Raw genomic sequence first — 2,500 nt, 5'->3', positions numbered from 1 at the left:
GCAAAGCAACAGTTAAGGAGTGGCATATTTTACCACGACAGACACGTACACAGCATCGAATACCACGATGTGAGTGAAAGCTGTTCTCACTGTATTGTCCGGTGTCTGGTAATCCCTTCGATACCGACATAAAACCCAAAAAAGAATCCTGACCACAGAGTGTGGGTAACTATGTCAAAGGTCACTGGCAATGTGCATTCATCTGATTGCAACTGTTAAAGCAAGTCACTGAGCATGCGTACATGTCATACGGGAGAGTTCCAATCAGGGGTGGATAACACCTTATAGGAAAGCCCTATAGCATGCAGGTATGATTGGTTAATCACAACAACTTGCTTTGCAATCTCTGCCAGGTGGTTGGTGTCAAAACAGACACAGCAGTCTGGTGCAGGTTCATGCCTGGCCCGCTCCTATCAAACGGTCCGACCCATGGAAGGCAGATGCTGCACGATGATGATGATGATGATGATGATGATGATGATGATGATGAATCAAAGCATCATGGTCGATTTGCTTCACATCATAAGAAAATGACTTTTATGGCAACCTTGGATCAGTCCAAACTTTGTAATTGAAAAACAAGTTGTTGAAGATTGGATGGACTGGCTGGTCTGGACCTGGTCTAGTGGATGACCAGTCTTGTCTTGTATGTATATTCACTCGAACTGTAACACTGAACATTCAGATACATTGTTTTGAATTATGCACTATCACAACGTCAAGATTTTGTAATGTGACTGTTTAATTTTAGTATGACATTGTGGGGTAGGTGTGAGAGGCTGGATCTGGCCTTGTTTTGAATTAATTGTGCATTATTTTATTGCTCTGAGATTTCAATGATGTGATTGTTTATTCTTAGAATGACATTGTGGGGTAGGTGTGAGAGGCTGGATCTGGCCTTGTTTTCAATTAATCATGTATTATCTCAGCTTCAAGATTTCAATAATGTGATTTATTTTTAGAGTGACATTGTAGGGTAGGTGTGAGAGGCAGGATCTGGTCATATTGGACATAAAATAAGTAGATTATTTGGGCCGCATGTGGCCTCTTTAAATGCTAATGGATTAAAAGTAAATATCTGTGGAATACTCTATATGTTTTCTGTGTACATATGATATAATTGTATTTTATTGTAAGATGATTGTATTTGTGATTCAGAGATCCTAGCCTTGGTGCCTTTTTTGACATGCAATTTTACTTCAAATTTTTAGCTTTAAAAAAATCTGGAGAAATAAAAAAAAATATGTATGATAGGCGTAGGAGTGGCTGTGTGGTAAGTAGCTTGCTTACCAACCACATGGCTCCGGGTTCAGTCACACTGTGTGGCACCTTGGTCAAGTGTCTTCTACTACAGCCTCGGACCGACCAAAGCCTTGTGAGTGGATTTGGTAGACGGAAACTGAAAGAAGTCCGTCGTATATATTGTATATATGTATGTGTGTGTATATGTTTGTGTGTCTGTGTTTGTTCCCCCAACATCGCTTGACAACTGATGCTGGTGTGTTTACGTCCCCGTAACTCAGCGGTTCGGCAAAAATGACCGATAGTCTTTGGAAGCCTAGTACTTATTCTAAGTCCTGGGGTCGATTTGCTCGACTAAAGGCGGTGCTCCAGCATGGCCACAGTCGAAAGACTGAAACAAGTAAAAGAGTAAAAGAGAGTAAAGAGAGATATACACAAATATGTAGAGTACTGAATGGATTCTATAAAAAAAACGACAAAAATTTGTAATATTTTATCAATCAATATTTTAATGACATAACTCAATAATCGATATTTTAATATAAGATATCAATAGTTAATATTTTAATGTGAGATATTAATATTTTTATACATGTGTTAATGGAAAATGCGTTAACAAGAAAAAAGAGATAACAAGCAAAAATTCCTAGATTCTCTCACACACATGCATGCACAATCACGTATGCATACATATAATGTGCATTTAACTGCAACAGTTTGTTTGTTTTACTCTTCACCTGCACATCACAGCAATAGACAAGTTTATGTATATGTATTTTTTTACTCGTGTGGTAACCCCCAACCATACTTTGTTATATATACACATATTGTTGGCACTCCGTCGCTAACGACGTCGAGGGTTCCAGTCGATCCGATCAACGGAACAGCCTGCTCGTGAAATTAACGTGCAAGTGGCTGAGCACTCCACAGACACGTGTACCCTTAACGTAGTTCTCGGGGGATATTCAGCGTGACACAGAGTGTGACAAGGCTGACCCTTTGAATTACAGGCACAATAGAAACAGGAAGAAAGAGTGAGAGAAAGTTGTGGTGAAAGAGTACAACAGGGTTCGCCACCATCCCCTGCCGGAGCCTCGTGGAGCTTTAGGTATTTTCGCTCAATAAACACTCACAACGCCCAGTCTGGGAATCGAAACCGCGATCCTATGACCGCGAGTCCGCTGCCCTAACCACTGGGCCATTGCGCCTCCACATATACACACACACACATACATTAACACATATACAATCAGGCACA

The 2,500-nt window shown here is 40.4% G+C and overlaps 1 protein-coding gene across 1 annotated transcript in view; it reads left to right on the top strand.

Moving 5' to 3' along the window:
- The window catches only part of LOC106877434 (leucine-rich repeat and WD repeat-containing protein 1), a 10,772-nt gene extending 9,681 nt beyond the window's left edge, over nt 1-1,091 (top strand). The window contains exon 3 of the mRNA XM_089346223.1: nt 1-1,091. This exon is cut by the window's left edge and continues 1,768 nt beyond it. The gene's annotated coding sequence lies outside the window, so the exon portion shown is untranslated.
- Nucleotides 1,092-2,500: the final 1,409 nt, after the last annotated feature.

The sequence above is a fragment of the Octopus bimaculoides genome, chromosome 30 (genome assembly GCF_046866305.1).
Source record: "Octopus bimaculoides isolate indiv1 chromosome 30, ASM4686630v1, whole genome shotgun sequence".
Lineage (NCBI taxonomy): Eukaryota > Metazoa > Mollusca > Cephalopoda > Octopoda > Octopodidae > Octopus > Octopus bimaculoides.
Note: the sequence above shows the minus strand (reverse complement) of the source record. Positions and strands in the feature narration are given on the sequence as shown.